The sequence below is a fragment of the Protopterus annectens genome, chromosome 2.part1, assembly GCF_019279795.1.
Source record: "Protopterus annectens isolate FY-2018-M chromosome 2.part1, PAN1.0, whole genome shotgun sequence".
Taxonomy (NCBI): Eukaryota; Metazoa; Chordata; order Ceratodontiformes; family Protopteridae; genus Protopterus; species Protopterus annectens.
Window position 1 is genome coordinate 1645918485 of NC_056729.1, and position 18618 is coordinate 1645937102.

At 43.5% G+C, this 18618-nt stretch overlaps 1 pseudogene; it reads right to left on the minus strand.

The window, feature by feature from the left end:
* Positions 1-6107: 6107 nt before the first annotated feature.
* On the minus strand, positions 6108-6242 carry LOC122795131 (annotated as a pseudogene).
* Between the last annotated feature and the right edge of the window lie 12376 nt (positions 6243-18618).

Genomic DNA, 18618 nt, shown 5'->3' on the forward strand with positions numbered 1-18618 from the left:
GTGTGGGGTTTCCCCAGGTATTCACATTTACACATTTCTTCTGTTTCAGTGTGGGGTTTTTCCAGGTATTCACATTTATACATTTATCCTGTGTCAGTGTGGGGTTTCTCCAGGTATTCACCTTTCCACATTTATCCTGTGTCAATGTGGGGTTTCTCCAGGTATTCATATTTATCCTGTGTCAGTGTGGGGTTTCTCCAGGTATTCACATTTATCCTACGTCAGTGTGGGTTTTCTCCAGGTACTAACATTTATACATGTATCCTGTGTCAGTGTAAGGCTTCTCCAGGTATTCACCTTTCCACATTTATCCTGCGTCAGTGTGGGGTTTCTCCAGGTATTCACATTTATCCTGTGTCAGTGTTGGGTTTCTCCAAGTATTCACATTTACACATTTCTCCTGTGTCAGTGTGGGGTTTCTCCAGTTATTCACATTTATCCTGCGTCAGTGTGGGGTTTCTCCAGGTATTCACATTTACACATTTCTCCTGTGTCAGTGTGGGGTTTCTCCAGGTATTCACAGTTATCCTGCATCAGTGGGGGGTTTCTCCAGGTATTCACATTTATACATTTATCCTGTGTCAGTGTGGGGTTTCTCCAGGTATTCACATTTACACATTTATCCTGTGTCAGTGTGGGGTTTCTCGAGGTATTCACATATATCCTGTGTCAGTGTGGGGTTCCTCCAGGTATTCACATTTATGCTGCATCAGTGAGGAGTTTCTCCAGGTATTCACATTTACACATTTCTCCTGTGTCAGTGTGGGGTTTCTCCAGGTATACACATTTATCCTGCGTCAGTTTGGGGTTTCTCCAGGTATTCACATTTGTACATTTATCCTGCGTCAGTGTGGGGTTTCTCCAGGTATTCACATTTATCCTGCATCAGTGTGGGGTTTCTCCAGGTATTCACATTTATCCTGCATCACTGTGGGGTTTCTCCAGGTATTCACATTTATACATTTATCCTGCGTCAGTGTGGGGTTTCTCCAGGTATTCACATTTACACACTTATCCTGCGTCAGAGTGGGGTTTCTCCAGGTATTCACATTTATCCTGCATCAGTGTGGGGTTTCTCCAGGTATTCACACTTACACATTTATCCTGCATCAGTGTGGGGTTTCTCCAGGTATTCACCTTTCCACATTTATCCTGTGTCAGTGTGGGGTTTCTCCAGGTATTCACATTTCCACATTTATCCTGCATCAGTGTGGGGTTTCTCCAGGTATTCACCTTTCCACATTTATCCTGTGTCAATGTGTGGTTTCTCCAGGTATTCATATTTATCCTGTGTCAGTGTGGGGTTTCTCCAGGTATTCACATTTATCCTGCGTCAGTGTGGGGTTTCTCCAGGTATACACATTTATCCTGTGTCATGTGAGGTTTCTCCAGCTATTCACATTTACACATTTCTCCTGTGTCAGTGTGGGGTTTCTCCAGGTATTCACATTTATACATTTATCCTGTGTCAGTGTGGGGTTTCTCCAGGTATTCACATTTATACATTTATCCTGCGTCAGTGTGGGGTTTCTCCAGGTATTCACATTTATACATTTATCCTGTGTCAGTGTGGGGTTTCTCCAGGTATTCACATGTACACATTTATCCTTTGTCAGTGTGGGGTTTCTCCAGGTATTCACATTTCCATATGTATCCTGTGTCAGTGTGAGGTTTCTCCAGCTATTCACCTTTCCACATTTATCCTGTGTCTGTGTGAGGTTTCTCGAGGTATTGACATTTATCCTGTGTCAGTGTGGGGTTTCTCCAGGTATACACATTTATCCTGCGTCAGTGCAGGATTTCTCCAGGTATACACATCTATCCTGTGTCAGTGTAGGGTTTCTCCAGGTATTCACATTTACACATTTCTCCTGTGTCAGTGTGGGGTTTCTCCAGGTATTCACATTTATACATTTATTCTGTATCAGTGTGGGGTTTCTCCAGGTATTCACACTTATACATTTATCCTGCGTCAGTGTGGGGTTTCTCCAGGTATTCACATTTATACATTTATACTGTGTCAGTGTGGGGTTTCTCCAGGTATTCACATGTACACATTTATCCTGTTTCAGTGTGGAGTTTCTCCAGGTATTCACATTTATCCTGTGTCAGTGTGGGGTTTCTCCAGGTATTCACATTTCCATATTTATCCTGCATCAGTGTGGGATTTCTCCAGGTATTCTCCTTTCCACTTTTATCCTGTGTCAGTGAGGGGTTTCTCCAGGTATTCACATTTATCCTTTGTCAGTGTGGGGTTTCTCCAGGTATTCACATTTATACATTTATCTTATGTCAGTGTGGGGTTTCTCCAGGTATTCACATTTACACACTTATCCTGTCAGTGTGGGGTTTCTCCAGGGATTCACATTTATCTTGTGTTAGTGTGGGGTTTCTCCAGGTATTCACATTTATCCTGTGTCAGTGTGGGGTTTCTCCAGTATTCACATTTATCATGTGTCAGTTTGGGGTTTCTACAGGTATTCACATTTATCGTGTGTCAGTGTGGGGTTCCTCCAGGTATTCACATTTATCCTGTGTCAGTGTGGGGTTTCTCCAGGTATTCACCTTTCCACATTTATCCTGTGTCAGTGTGGGGTTTCTCCAGGTATTCACCTTTCCACATTTATCCTGCTTCAGTGTGGGGTTTCTACAGGTATTCACATTTATCCTGTGTCAGTGTGGGGTTTCTCCAGGTATTCACATTTACACATTTATCCTGTGTCAGTGTGGGGTTTCTCCAGGTATTCACATTTATCCTGTGTCATTGTGGGGTTTCTCCAGGTATTCACATTTATAAATTTATCCTGTGTCATTGTGGTGTTTCTCCATATATTCACATTTATCCTATGTCAGTGTGGGGTTTCTCCAGGAATTCACATTTATCATGTGTCAGTATGGGGTTTCTCCAGGTATTCACATTTCTCCTTTGTTAGTGTGGGGTTTCTCCAGGTATTCACATTTATCCTGTGTCAGTGTGGGGTTCCTCCAGGTATTCACATTTATCCTGCGTCAGTGTGGGGTTTCTCCAGGTATTCACATTTATCCCGCGTCAGTGTGGGGTTTCTCCAGGTATTCACATTCACACATTTACCCTGTGTCAGTGTGGGGTTTCTCCAGGTATTCACATTTATTGTGTGTCAGTGTGGGTTTCCCAGGTATTCACATTTATCATGTGTCAGGGTGGGGTTCCTCCAGGTATTCACATTTATCCTGTGTCAGTGTGGTGTTTCTCCAGGTATTCACATTTATCCTGTGTCAGTGTGGGGTTTCTCCAGGTATTCACATTTATCCTGTGTCAGTGTGGGGTTTCTCCAGGTATTCATATTTATCCTGCGTCAGTGTGGGGTTTCTCTAAGTATTCACATTTAAACATTCATCCTGCGTCAGTGTGGGGTGTCTCTAGGTATTCAAATTTATCATGTGTCCATGTGCGGTTTCTCCAGGTATTCACATTGATACATTTATCCTGCGTCAGTGTGGGGTTTCTCCAGGTATTCACATTTATACATTTATCCTGTGTCAGTGTGGGGTTTCTCCAGGTATTCAGATGTATTCTGTGTCAGTGTGGGGTTTCTCCGGGTATTCACATTTATCCTGTTTCAGCATGGGGTTTCTCCAGGTATTCACATTTATCCTGCATCAGTGTGGGGTTTCTCCATGTATTCACATTTACACATTTATCCTCCATCGGTGTGGGGTTTCTCCAGGTATTCACATTTATCCTGCATCAGTGTGGGGATTCTCCAGGTATTCACATTTATCGTGTATCAGTGTGGGGTTTCTCCAGGTATTCACATTTATCTTGTGTCAGTATGGCGTTTCTCCAGTTATTCACATTTATCCTGCCTCAGTGTGGGGTTTCTCCAGGTATTCATATTTATCATCTGTCAGTGTGGGGTTTCTCCAGGTATTCACATTTCATAGGTTCATAGGTTCATACTAGGCTATCTGCCCTAGGGCATTTATAAGCCTAGCCAGAATGTGTTTGGCTTTCGCCACCCATTTTAAATTAATTTTGCTATGCCCTTTTTCGAGGTTAGTATACTGTGCCTCTGTCTAACAGTGACACAGAAGTGATACCCAGGTTAAACCTACGATCTCCCATCCACTCATCAAGATTCCTCTTGAAGAGAGTCAATGAGGGACTCTGCCTAACCTGGACTGGGATTTTATTCCAGAGTGAAGGGAGCCTCTGGGTTATGAATCTGTCCCTCCAGCATGTCCTATTTATTTCAGTGCTGCAGTTCAAGTCTCTCAAGTGCGTAGCTCGATGGGATTTGGATTTTCTGAGGTGCAGCATGTCCATTAATTCCGGGTTGGACATGGCTTTATACGTCAGGCACAGATCACCCCTGAACAGGCGGTATGCCACTGAGTAGAGCTGGAGTTTCTTTAACCGGGCAGCATATGGCATCTGTTTGAGCCCTTTGATCCTCTTGGTGAGGTACTTTTGGGGTCTTTCCAGTTGCTGCAGGTGTATGGTAAGGTACATCCCAAAAGGGGCATTGTACTCAATTATGGGCCTGATGAGGGATGAGTAAAGAGGCACGATGACCTCCCCTGATCTAGATGTGAATCCCTTCATGATTAGGTGGGCTATATAAAATGTTTTTCTAACCACTTTGGCCACGTGGTTGTCAAATGAGAGACTGCTATCAACTTGGGTCCCTAATTACTTCTTCTGTACTTAATGGATTACCACCTATGTGGTAATTTGTGGGCACTTTGTTTTTGCCAAAGGGGATGACTATACACTTTTTGGTGTTTAGCTTGAGGCCATGGCTCTGGCACCAGTTGTCTGTTTCTTTGAGGCCCTTTTGGAGGATGCTTGTGTCGGCTGGATAGTCGATTATGGCGCCCAGTTTGCAGTCATCTGCGAACTTGATCAGCCACAGTCCTTCCGTGTTGGCCTGTACCTCCGAGAAATATATACTGAACAAGAGAGGTCCCAGGACTGAGCCTTGTGGGATGCCACTTGTAACTGGTTTGGAGTCTGACATGGCTCCAGCAATTTTAACCATGTGGGTTCTGTCCTTGAGCCAGTTTGCAACCCATCTAGTGACATAGGGGTTTATATTTAAGCTGTTGAGCTTATCTATAATGCCTTAGTGGGGTATTGTATCGAAGGCTTTTGCGAGGTCCAGGTAGGCTGTGTGACCTTTTTATCCTGTGTCAGTGTGGGGTTTCTCCAGGTATTCATTTTTCCACATTTGTCCTGCATCAGTGTGGGGTTTCTCCAGGTATTTAAATTTTTCCTTACTCAGTGTGGGGTTTCTCCAGGTATTCACATTTATCCTATGTCAGTGTGTGGTTTCTCCAGGTATTCACATTTATCCTGCATCAGTGTAGGGCTTCTCCAGGTATTTACATTTCCAAATTTATCCTGCGTCAGTGTGGGGTTTCTTTAGGTATTCACCTTTCCACATTTATCATGCGTCAGTGTGGGGTTTCTCCAGGTTTTCACATTTATCCTGTGTCACTGTGGGGTTTCTCCAGGTATTCATCTTTCTACATTTATCCTGTGTCAGTGTGAGGTTTCTCCAGGTATTCACAGCTTTCAAGTACAGACCTCCTCAAAGAATTTACCCACCTTCCACATTCACACTCAGTCCTTTTATACCAGTATCCTCCAAACCTCACCTCTTCTTTTCATTTCAACCTTCAGTGTCAAGAAACTATCCCTTAAAGCCATAGAACCACTACATAAAATTTCCCACTGATATTCCAAGAGGGCTGGATAACCTCCATTCCTGGCTTACCTACCAGTGTATAAAGGTTTTTTTACCATCCTTCCTCTCTACATCTATAATGATTGTCTAACTGAAAACATCATGCCTAACATCTGGAAAACAGTAGTAATAAAATCCTCCCAAAACAGATAAACCCTGAAAATTCCTCTCAGTTTCATCCAGTTTCTATTCCCCTTACCACTAGAAAAATTGTTAAAAATATCACACACTAAACTCACTGAATATATACAACACTACCACCTCTTCACATTAAAACAAGATGGCTTCTGTTCTGGTCAAGGCCGCAACACTATGACAACACTCTGGTCCCTCATGGATGAAGTCTTTTTTTTAACCACTTTAGAATTCACCCCCCGGGGGGTATCCACTGTTCCTGGAAGTATTGTAATACCAGGTCAATGCATGGGGTGGATGGAGCAAGCCCCTAATCCATCTTCCTGTTCCAAAAATCAATTTAATATACAGTCACCAGATAAGGGACATATCAAATATCCTCATGGATGAAGTCTTAGTCAACATGGTTAAATGTCACCTCATTGGGGGTGTTCTTATCAACTCAGAAAGGCATTTAATCTTATAGACCACAATCTTTTTTTTTTCAAAAACTGCAAGAGATACACATTTTTCCCAAACTCTATCACCTAGTTTAAAGAGCTTTTAACCAATTCTCATATTTCTCTCACTTTCCAAACTCTCCATACTTTGCCTGCACTTAGGTTCATAGATAAGTACTATTTTAAGCCTAGCCAATTTCTCTTGGTGAGAATCAAACCCTGTACCTTCCATCTGTGTGGTAAACACCTTAACCATTATACCAACCTCAACCCTTGCTGCTGTCTATCCCTATTCTAGAAAACACTTGTATATCTTTTCTCCCTCAACACTTGCTACTAACAATTACAGAAATTCTAACACCAGTTTCTTTTTTAGATTCTTATCATTATCAGTATGATAATATTGTTTTGTTTTCAAATAGCTATATAACTTTTTATCACCAAGTGTTATTTCAGTTATTTTATTTATTTCATGATATCATAATATTTGTTGTATTACTTTCTTGTGGAGTTTTTCTCTACAGGACTCTGCTAAAAGAGTCCCTTTACTCAGTGAGATAATCAGCAAATGTCAGATTTAATAACTATTTTATTTTTTTATTTATTTAACATTTGTTGACTGGGAAAGTCTGACTACTACAGAGCCTATTTTCAGTAGAGGCCCGGGGAGAAATGCTCTAGACACATATCTTTTGTATGTCGGAAGAAACCAGAGCACCAAGAGGAAACCCACGCAAATGCAGGAAGGATATACAGACTCCACAGAAAAGGCACCTCAGCCAAGTATCGAACTGGAGAACCTCTTGCTGTGAGGTGGCATTAACTGCTGCACCACCGTGCAGCCCTAAATGAATAACTAGACTGTACAAAGTCAAAATAGGTTCCTAAAGGCTGGATTGTTTGCTCCACACATTGCCTTGAACCTTTACACTAAATGACGTGGCCATATTCAGACCCATCCCCTCCCACTCTACTATTTAAACCCAACTCAGTTCAGATCTACACATCCTGAAGCTCTAGCATCATAAACATAAGCTATTTCTCATCCCTGCAAAACCTAAAAGTATGATCTTTGGTACACGAAAGAAATTGGCAAAATACCCTAATCATTACAGGTATTAACAATACCCCAGTAAAATCAGCAACATCCTTCGAATATCTTTTAATCTGGCTATACCAAACCCCTAACTTTCACATACACATAAAAAAATAAAAATAAAATTAGGACTCTTCTCTTACAGGTCCATAGGTAATTACTAAGCTAATCACAAACCTAGCCATATTCATCCCGAGTTGCCCCACTTGTCGATGGTTAGGTGAATGATGTTTGCACATGTAAGGGTCTATGGTACTTGTGAAGGCAGCCAGCCTAGCTAGATAGAATTTTGTAAATAATTCTATGTCATTGTAAATATTAATATGATCCACAGGCTTGTGTAACAAATATACGAAAATTGTGTTATGCTCTGAGCTTCAAAAATTTAACCACAGTGTACACTGTTGGAAAAAGCTGATAAAGCATTTTATGACTGTTTGATCTCAAGCTTGGAGACAGGATGTCTGGGCTAGAAATTCTTTCTATTAACTTAAGATATATATAATTACTAGGTCTCATATATAATGTAACTTTTATTGCTGTGGCTTCCCGGCAGGTACAGATCAAAAGAGAAATGTTAAATTTTATGTTCTGTGAGCCTGGGAAACTTAATCAGAGAAAGACAAGAAGGATGCAATCTGAAATGACTCAGCAGTACTGTGCATTATCAATTTAAGGACAGAAAGAAAGAAAGAATAGCATTTTGTATTTTGTTCTGGAGCTGACAACAACTGACCAGCACTTTGCTTTGCTCTGTAAGTAAAGTTATTTAGATCTTAATATTTCTCTTAGAGAAAGATAGGAATATAGTCAGATTAGTCTAGCTATTTTTTTTATATTTATGTCAGACTGTCCTACAATATTGTTTTAAAGTATTTCCTGTGATCTCTGAATTTTTTATTATCACTGTGTTGAACTGACGAGTAGTGCTTGTGTTTTTATTAATTATTAAATATTTTAAACATTTTAACTGTGGCTGGTTTGTGTGCAGAGATATTTAAGCTCTTAAGAGTACTTGCATGTATTTGGTGGCACTGTATAGATCACTCCTATATAGCCTTCAAGTCTTAGTCACACTTGACAATTGGATAATAATAACATTGCACAATGGAATTGGTCACCTTTTGGGAAGGGCCTTATAGTAGCTGATAAGTATGGTTCTGGTGGCAGTGGATTACTACCTTATAGCCTGGGCAGAGGGGGCATAGCTAGTGAACCTGTGCCATACTTTCCCAGAAGTGTATGTTTGTTTGTATATAAATCATATATCAAAGTGTGTGTGTGTGTGTGTGTGTGTGTGTGTGTGTGTGTGTGTGTGTGTGTGTGTGTGTATGAGCTACCTGGACAGGGACATTAAACACAGGTTGGACAGAGGGAGTGCTGGGAGGACTTGGCTTGGAACCCTGGCTAAGGACTCCACTATATAGCTGTGCCATTGGGGGGTCTTATTGGGGATCTGGAGAAAAAGGGAGAAACCAGCCCCAGACTCACTGTGATCTCTGTGTGCTCTTAAGGGAAATTGTACTTTACTGTGTGTGTACTTGTCATCCTTCCCAATGTGCACACTCCTCACTGGTGCTAGTGGTGAGGATTAAGGCTCTGTGATTACTGAGCCAGTGCATGGGCATCACAGTACTTAATAATGACTTCCTCTGTCCAGGAAGGACATGGGTGCCACCCCAGGAGTGAATTTGTAGTCACCTCTCCATTGACCTAAGCTGAGTTTGAAAAGGGTCAGTGGAGGGGCTTGGTTTCAGAGGTTCATAGGTGTGTACTAGGCTAATGTCATTGGAGCCCTTACAAGCCTAGCCCAAAAAAATTGCACAGGCACTGTGTCACCCAATGTTAGTTCACAGTGCCCCTATCCAGTAGGGCAACTGGAGTGATACCTGGAGTGAACCTTCTCTTACTTATCCATTCACCAAGATTTCTCTTGAAGAGGGCCAGAGAGGTGCTCTGCTTGACATGAATGGGAAGCATATTCCAGAGTATGGGCAGCCTTTGGGAGATGAACCTGTCCCTCCAGCATGTTCTGTTAATTGTGGTAATGAGGTTGTGACCTCTGGAACATGTGGCATGGGGGAATTGGGATTTCTTTAGGTGTAGCATTTCAAGTTGGGCTGGGTCAGACATGGCTTTGTACGTCAAGCAGTGATCACCTCTAAGTAAACGGTAAGAGATTAAGAACAGCTGAATTTTCTGGAGTCTGTCCATGCAGGACATGTTTTAAGGCCTAGGATCCTTTTTGTAAGGTTCATTTGTGGCCACTCCAGCTGTTGTGGGTGCCTGGTCAGGTACATGCCAAACGGGGCATTATATTTGACGACTGGTCTAATGAGGGATGAGTAGAAAGGGATGATGTCCTCTTTCTTCCTGGATGTAAAACCTTCCGTTATAAGATGTGCCACATAGAAGGACTTTCTGACCACAGTGTCAACATAGTGGTCGAAGGTGAGGTGGCTGTCGATCTGGGTGCCCAAATGTCTTATGGTCCCTTCAGTGTTCAGTGGGCTCCCATCAATGTGGTAATTTGTGGAGTTTTTTTTTTTGCAAAGGTGATGATAATGCATTTTTTGGCATTAAGCTTCAGGAGGTTCCAACAACAGTCACTGGTCTCAGAGATGCACTTTTGTAGGAAGTCTGCATCACTTGGGGAGATGACAATGACTCCTAGTCTGCAGTCATCAGCAAACTTGGTCAGCCAAGAGTCCTTCTGTGTTGGCCTGGACTTCTGAGAAGTAGATACCACACAGGATAGGGCCCAGGACCGAGCCCTGTGGAACTCCACTCATGACTGGTCAACAGTCTGACTTGGAATCTGGAACTTTCACTCTGTCGATTCTGTCTGTGAGCCAATTTGCAACCCACCTAGTGATGTAAGGATTGAAGCCTAGTTTGGTGACTTTATCAATGATACCCGAGTGGGGAATGGTATCAAAGGTCAAGATAGGTTGCCTGAACTGCCTTACCCTCATCCACAGCCTTGGCAACTGCCTCAAAAAAGTCAGCCAGGTTCAGCATGCAGGATCTCCCCTTGACAAAGCTAAACTGTGTGTGGTCAATAGTTTGGAGATTGCCTACATCTCTGTTAAGCATGTCCATGATGATGTGCTCCATAGCATTGCATACCATACTATCACCTAATGGGATGATAGTTTCCAATGTCTGTAGTTGGTCCCCCTTTATGGAGCAGGATGACTGTAGCAGTGTGCCATACGTTAGGGACATAGCCTGAGGTAAGGCTGTGATTGAACAGGGCACACAGATGTGGTGCCAGTTCATGTAGGATGCAGCCAGGGATATTATCAGGTCCTATGGATGCTGTATTCTTGGCTTTGGACAATGCAGCTTTTACCTGTGCCACAGAAATGGTGAGTACCAGGCTTTCTTCTGGTATTGTGATAGGGCCCTGCGGGGGAGGGGTAAAGTTGGCAATGAATCTGTCGGCCAGTACATTAGCTATATCTGTTGGCTCAGTATAGGAGGTGCCACTGTGCAATAACTCAGAGCAAATCTGGGTATTGCCTGAAGGTTTCTAATATAGCTATAGAAGGCTTTGTGGTTGTTTTTGGTGTCAGCCACAAGTCTGCCTTCATAGTTGGGTTTAGAGGATTTGATAAGAGATCTCAGCTTTTTGTTGAGACTGATAATGGAGGTTTTCCAGTCTTGTGACTATTTTTTTCTGCAACAGTTTCTTCCTTCTGTTGTAGACTTTATTGATGGCCAGGGACCACCAGATTGGCTTCCTTTTTTTGGAGGAGAATGTCTTAGTTCTATTTGGTATGGCAAGGTCCATGCATTTGTGTACATGCTCGTACAGTGGATTGGTGTATGATTCGGCAGTCATGCAGCTATTTTCAATTGCCATAGGTGCCAAGAGGTTAGCCAGCTCTGTTTTTAGGAGCCTAAAGTTGGATTTAGAGAAGTTTTTCAGGGTGGTCACCTTAGCAGAGAGTGTAGGTGAGATGGAGATTTCCATGGTGATCAGTTTGTAGTCAGATTTAACCAGAGAGGGACTGACTATAGGTGTGGAGCAATGGTTTCCCATGTTGGTAATAACCAGATCGAGGATGCTTCTTCCTCTAGTGAGGGTCAGAATGAGGTGGTCCAGTGAATTGGAATTGATAAATTCCAGAAAGCATTGGGCCTGCACATTGGTACTTGAATAGTTTTCCCAGTTGATGGAAGGGTAGTTGAAGTCACCCAGTATGAGAGTATTGGGTTGGACCTTGATAGATTCTAGGGTGCTTAGGAACTTGGAGTGAGAACCTATCCCTCCAGCATGTTTTGTTCATTGTGATGACAAGGTTTAGATCCCTGGGGCATGTGGCTCTGAGGGATTTGGGATTTCTTTAAGTGTAGCCTGTCCAACAGCTCTGGGTTTGACATGGCCTTGTATGTTAAGCAGAGATTGCCTCTGAGTAGATGATATACGACAGAGTATAGCTGGAGTCTTTTTAGATGGTCAGCATAGAGCATCTGCTTTAGGCCTGTGATTCTTTTATTGAGGTATTTATGCAGCCTTTCCAGTTGTTGCAGATATCTTGAGAGGTACATACCAAACCGGGCGTTGTATTCTATAATGGGTCTAATGAGGAATGAGTACAGTGGGACAATGACCTCCTTTTTTCTGGATGAAAAGCCCTTAGTGATGAGGTGTGCCACACAGAAGGATTTCCTGACTGTTGTGGTGATGTGGTTATCGAAGGTGAGACCACTGTCCACCTGTGTCCCTAAGTCTCTTATCAGACTTTCGGTGTTTAGTGTACTGCCACCTATATGGTAATTCACGGGTACATGTTTTTATTCACCCAATCTAAGAAACACTGTGCAAACCCGACATTAGATGTATTACTCCAGGTTATGGAGGGGTAGTTGATGTCACTGAGGATTAGACCTCCATCTCTAATAGTGATGTGTTCCAGGAATACTAGCAGTTTATCATGGATGGGCATGTGAGACATGCAAAGGGATTTGTAAAAAGCTATAACTTGAAGGTCTGACTTAGCTACTATAAGCACGATTTCAGGGATCTCTCTCGGGGGGGGGTATCACTTTGATGAGATACAATACTAGATGAAAATTGAAAAAAGAGGCAAAGAAATTGATCATTAGAAAGACAGGAGTGGACAGGTTCATTCTTCCCATTACTGGATTACTTTTTCTGATTTCAAAAAAAAAAACAATCATATTTATTTCAGAATCACTGAACTATATACCCCCATTTGAACTTTTTGATCTTACCTTTACTCCTAATTTAATTTATCAGCTGCTCCACAAATACAATGTCTTCTACTAACAGCAAAATCAAATAAGTTCATAGGTCACTACTAGGCTAGCTGCCATGTGGAGCATTTTAAAGCTAGCCAACTTCTCTTACAAAGATGATAATCAAACTCTGTATCTTGTGTCTGTAAAGCTAACACTTTACCTAATATGCCAATCCCAACCTTAGTCAATAACCAGAGGTCAAAATCAAACCTCGAACCTTGCATCTGACAGACAAAGACTTTAACCACTATGCAAACCCTCCCTTAAATATCTGCATTCATGCTCTATTTACTGTTAACAGAGCAAAATCATTTACATATGATAATAATATCAGGACTTGATCTCTCACAACTACTTCCTGTTTTCTTCCTTTTCTCGAACACGTTCATTCATCCTCATCATGAAAAAACCCCTTTTCCCCATTTTCTACTTGGGGTTGGAGTGTCATGCCAACTGTCTCTCTAGTCAATACCATTCTTCTACCTCCTTCGATACTCATACCAGACTGTGGAAGGTCTTCTCCCACACAATACTTCCACCTGTTTGCTGTATAACCTAATTTCCTCTTGCCTTCTTCCTGTCTGTCCCAAATCTTCCTCATCAAATGTCTTCTGCTTTTATTCACATGTGCCTGAAACACTGTAACCTGTTCATTTTGACCTTTTCTGCAACTGGAGTTACTTTGGCTTCTGCTGTTATGTCCTCATTTCTTCATCTGTCCCATCCTACCACCCATCTCAGGCAGTTCATCTCCATCACCTCTAGCTTTCTCAACTGCTCTGCCTTAAAGCCCAGGTTTCTGTACCATAGTAGTACTGCTCACACCACTGTTTTGTACACCTTACTTTTTAGCTTCTTTGGCATTCTTCTGTCTTAAACTACCCCTTACACTCTATTCCATTTGGCTGCAGCCCCTCTGATTCTAGCTTTGACCTCTTCATTCAGACTTTCCTTCTCCTCAGCCACTCCTCCCAGATATTTGAAGTTGTTAAGCTGTTCCACAATATCCCCTTCTGTCTCAGTTCTCAGCTTCTTCTTATTTCCCACATCTTGCTGCCATTACAAAGTACAGTTGTATACACTTAGCATAAATGTAGATGTTAGAGTGTATTCACTGTTGCAGTCATCACACTTGGGTTATCTCCTTGCAGGTAGCCCTCAGTCATCCCGAATACCAGAGACTTAGTATTTCTGTGCTGGTTGCTGTCACTCCAGGACTGACGTCAGGTTGCCAGGGGTATAAAAACAGGCAGCCGACACCATTACATCAGTTTTTCTTGCCCCAAATGTTAGGAGCCCCCCCCCCAAATAGGGAGCTAAGTTATGGTGGGGAAAGCACTACCAGTAAAAAGTAAATACCAATACCCCTGAAAGGGGTGAGTAATAGACATAGAGAGGAGAGAGAGAGAGGGAGAGAGACAAGGGGGCTGGAGGGAGGGGAAAACAGGACTGCAACAGTGAATACACTTGAGCATCTACATTTATGGTAAGTGTACACAACTGTACTATGTTTTTCATGTTTCACTGTTGCAGTCATCACACTTGGGTTGATTTCTGAAGCTGAAGAAAAGGTGGAGGCAGTCAAGAAGAGTTGGAGCTGGCTAGTATGCCCTGCAGGACTGCTATTGCAAAACCCGCCCTGGATTTGGAAAAGATAGCCAAGTAGCAATGCTTGGTGAAGGTGTGCACAGAACTCCAGGTAGCAGTTTCCAGAATGTCCCTGGTAGGGACTCCCCTGAGGAATGCTGTAGAGGTAGAAATTGCCCTAGTGGAATGTTTCTTGACCCCCTGAGTGGTTGGTTTCCCATGGTGCTTGTAGCAGAAATGGATGCAGTGTGCTATCCATTTGGAAATTATTTGTTTTGAAGTGGCCTTGCCCTCTGCCCCTGGTGCAAAGCTGACTAGTAACTGGTTAGATTTTCTGAAGGGCTTAGTCCTATCAAGGTAGAATCTGAGCTGTCTGTGCACATCCAAGGAGTGCAGAATCCTTTCCCCTTTATTTTGAGGATTAGGGAAGAAGGTTGGCAAATGGATAGATTAGTTGAGAGCAACACTGGACACCACTTTAGGCATAAAAGAAGGGTTAGTCCTGAGGGAAACCGTCAGCGTGGAAAATAATGAAGGATTCCACAGACATAAGTGCTTTTATCTCAGACACTCTTCCAGCTGAAGTGATGGCCAGAAGCAAGGCTGTTTTCCAAGAGAGGAATTTTAACTCTGCTGATGCTGCAGGCTCAAAGGGGGGGGGGGGGTAGCATGAGCTTTTCCAGTACAAAGTTAAGGTCCCAAGCAGGGGTGGGTGCTCTCCTTGGTGGCCTTAGGTCGTTTGCCCCCTCTCAGGAACTGTTTGATAAGAGGGTGAGAGAAGAGAGGTGACTCAGTGTTGTCATGACCTGAAATGGCAGAGGCATGGATCTTAATGGAGGAGAAGGATAGGCCTCTGTGGAGTAGGTCTGCTAGGTAATCCAGGATTAGAGGTAAGGGGGGCAGTGTTATGTCCCCTCCTTTAGACTGAGTCCAGGAGCAATACCTTTTCCACTTATCAGCATGGGATTTCCTTGTATTTGGTCTTCTAGCTTCAAAAATTACGTCCAACACCTGCTTGCTTAGGCTGGTCACTGGGGGAGAATTTAAGGAATAAGCCAGGCTGCAAGATTCATGGTTTGCAGTTGTGGATGCAAGATCTGTCCCCCCCGCTGAGGGTTGGGATCTGGGGTAGGTGCCAGGGTGACACCGGTTACAGGCTGCGCAGTAGTGGGTACCAGTGCTGGTGTGGCCAGTCTGGGGCAATCAGGATTGTCCTTGGTCTGTCCTCTCTTATCTTGAGTAATATTCCTGAGAGAAGAGGCAGAGGGGGGAATGCATAGACTGAGAGGTTTTCCCACTGGAAGGATAGGGCATCCACTTTCCAGGCCCTGCTGTGAGGTGTCCTGGTACAGAATTTGCTGAGCTGGTGATTGCAGGGGGAGGCAAAGAGGTCCACCTCTGGGATCCCCCATTTCTGGATTAGAATACTGAAGGTGCTGGGGTCTAGGAGATTTCTGCTTAAGTCGTCTGCCAGAGAGTTTTGTTTGGAAGGAAGTGAGCTTGCAGATGAATCTGCATGTCCAAGGCCGTGTTCCACAGGGCCATGTCTAGCCTGCAGAGTGGGTAAGAGTGGGTTCCCCCCTGCTTGTTGATGTACCACATAACTGTGGTGTTGTCTGTTTTTATTAGCAGGAGTCCTGGTGACAGTAGGGACCTGAAAGCTTTCAGAGCATGCTGAACAGCTAGCATCTCTTTTTGGTTGATGTGCAGATGAGTTTGACTTGGGCTCCAGTGGCCCTGAATGCACTTGTAGTCCAGATGTGCCCCCAGGCATAGTCTGATGTGTCTGTGGTTAGGGTCTGGGTGGCGTGGGGTTGTGTAAAATGAAGTCCCTTGTTGTGGTTGCATGCTGCTGCCCACCAAATAAACTCTGTCCTTAGACAAGTTATGATGGTTTCCAGGTCCTGAGAATGTTGGCACCAAAGACTTTTTAAGTACCATTGAAGTTTCCTCATATGCAGTCTGGCATATGGAATTATTAGGATGCAAGAGGCCATTAACCCTTGGGCCTGCAGGATTTTCCTTGTGGATAGCTGGGTTCTGGTGGCCATTTGAGTGAAGTAGTCTGTCAGATAGGCTTGTTTTTCTGGAGTAAGGAATGCCATCTGGGATGCTGTGTCCAAGCTTGCTCCCAGGAATACAGTCTTTTCACTGTGGACTAGTTTTGATTTCTTTTCATTGATAGTGCACCCCAGGGAGGTTAGAAGGTTCTTTACAAATGTCAGGTGCTGCAACAGCTGTTCCTGACTGTCTGCCTGAATCAGACAATCATCCAAGTATGGGTAAATTTGAATTTTTCTCTGTCTGCAATAAGCAATGGCTGGAGCAAAGCATTTTGTGAATACTCTGGGAACAGTGAATAAGCTAAAGGGAAGTGCAGAGAACTGATAATGTATAGATCCTGCCCTGAAATTTAGGTATTTCCTGCATGAGTCCCTGAAAGGGATGTGCAGATAGGTTTCTTTTAAGTCTAGGGTGGCTAAACAGGCATCTTTGGACAACATAGGAAGAAGCTGCTGAAGGGTGAGCATTTTGAATTTCGGTACTACCAGGAAGGTGTTTAGCGTGGAAATATCTAGGATTGGGAGCCAAGTGCCCTCTTTTCGGGTTACCAGGAAAAGTCTGGAATAGAACCCTTGGCCTATCCGTTCTGCCAGCCCTAAGGGAAGCCATGGCTCACCCCCAAGATTTATGAGCTTCTGAAGGTGAGAAATGCAGCTTACAGGGCGAAAGACAAAGCAGCCCTAACATCAGCAATCTGAGGCAGCTATAAAAGAGGCAAAGAGGGAGTATAGCAAAATGGTGCAGGGCAACAATGACGACATGAGGGATGCAAGAAGATTATGGCAAGACATACAGGAGATCACTGACTACAAAATCAGATCATCACAACCAAACACATAAACACACAAAAACATACTTGGAAGCTCTAAATAAAAATCTGCCCAAGCAGCAGAGACCTCCAAAGCAGACATCCAAGCAACCGCTACCCCACAACAATACCCATGTATCACATAATTCACAAAGTCAGTGCGCCACACAGTCACAGCCATTAAGGCTAAACAACACACCTAATACACTTGTAATAGGTGACTCTATTGTCAGACACACTGACGTCCCACTCACCAGGCTGAACAAGGAGAAGGTCTCTGTAAGCTGCCTGTCGGGTGCCAGGATCTGCCACATAACACAAGCACTCAGGTCACTCCAAAGCAAGTACAAATATGACTCCATCATTGCCCATGCTGGTGTGAATGACCTGAGACCTATCTCCCTGGACTACATGAAAAGAGACATAAAGGAGCTCTCTGATCATGTAGCCCAGGCCGGTATGACCCTGACCTTCAGTAGCATATTATCCTCACCAAGAATGATGCCACAGTATAAAGACAAAATGATCAATTTTAACAATTGGCTAAAGTATTGGTGTCATTCAAAGGGGATCCAGTATCTGTCAGCCTGGGATGACATGCTCGACAAGCCACGTTGCTTCGCTAGGGATGGCTTGCACCTGTCACCCCTGGGCTTTCGAATACTGGCTAAGGCTCTTGCCACCCCCATAGTGCCTTTTTTAGGCAAGGCTCAAAAGACAAACCCACCTCCATAGACAACACAAGGAAAAAGAAACTAAGGGTAAAGCTGCTCAATGCCAGAAGTCTAAACCTCAAGATGCATGCACTCGAGGCTATCCTCAGTATGGAGAATATCGATATCTGTGCAGTAACAGAAACCTGGTTCAAGGCTCCCAAGAGCACCCCAGCACTACCAGGTTATACCTCATACCATGCTTTTCGGCCCCAAAACTCGGACCGAACCACAAAAGGAGGGGGAGTATCCATATTCATCAAAGATACCTACACCTCCAGGTTACTGGCACTGCATGAAGCATTGGAGACCATCCATGTGCAACTAACAGTGGGCAAAACTGCCTTTCAGTTTGTAGCCTGCTACAGACCACCCTCCCAAACTCAGGAATCCCACTCGGCTTTCCTGAGAACACTGAAGAATATGAAGGTCTCTCCAAACACCATTATATTGGGTGACTTCAACTACCCAAACATAGACTGGGAGCACTACTCAAGCCCCAACACCCTCGCCCAACAGTTCCTAGAATTTATAAACTCAAATGCTATGGAACAACTGGTCACCACTCCCACAAGAGGGGAAAACATATTGGACCTGATCATCACCAACATGGGGACTCTATGTTCCATACCAGAGGTATACCCCTCATTGGTAAGATCTGACCATAAATTAATCTCACTGGACATCCATATCCCGTCCCCACCCCCAGCCAAAGAAACCACGGTGAAGAACTTCTCAAAAGCAAACTTCACACTTCTCAAAACCGAGGTGGAAT